Genomic DNA, 697 nt, shown 5'->3' with positions numbered 1-697 from the left:
TGTATATATGTATATGTATATATATATATATATATATATATATATATATATATATATATATATTCATTCTTCCTCTTGCTCTTCCCTTCCTAAATAACTCAGTCCTAATGTAGTTTGGCCCCTTAGAGCAAGATAGGTATCCATGCAGGGTGAGGGGGCAGAGCCACAGTGAGAAGGCAGGCTGGATCCTTTTGAGGTAAAAGACACTACTGGGTCAGTTGGAGAAACTAGAGTGGGGTTTGCAGATGGCAGTCATGTATCCATGTGAGTTTCCTGATTGGATGAGTCTTTTGGGTTTTATACGGTAATGTCTTTGTGGGGGGGGGGGGGATGATGCCAGAGACTTACTCTTTTAAAATGTTCTTCTTTACTATTTTTACCTTTTCGTTTACTTTTTTTTTTCCTTCAGCTAAGACAGCCAAAGAGATGATTTGTTGTACGTGGGTTACATTCAGCCACAAATGAAAATAGAATTAGTCCTGAGAGTCACAGGTTCAAGGTAAAGGACCAAAATGGACTCTTTTAGTATGAGGAAGGTGGATCTCTCAAAGGTGGATGGATGTCCTAGATGCATTGAATCAAGTTCTAGAAAGTAGGCATGCAGTCCAACAATTTGTCCCTCTGGCTTTCCTTATTTCTGCTGGCTTCCATGGGTGCACAAGCTAGCAATTTACTTAGACTTCTGCCCCATCTTTCT

Source organism: Panthera uncia, chromosome F2, assembly GCF_023721935.1.
Source record: "Panthera uncia isolate 11264 chromosome F2, Puncia_PCG_1.0, whole genome shotgun sequence".
Lineage (NCBI taxonomy): Eukaryota > Metazoa > Chordata > Mammalia > Carnivora > Felidae > Panthera > Panthera uncia.
This window is presented reverse-complemented; position numbering follows the sequence as displayed.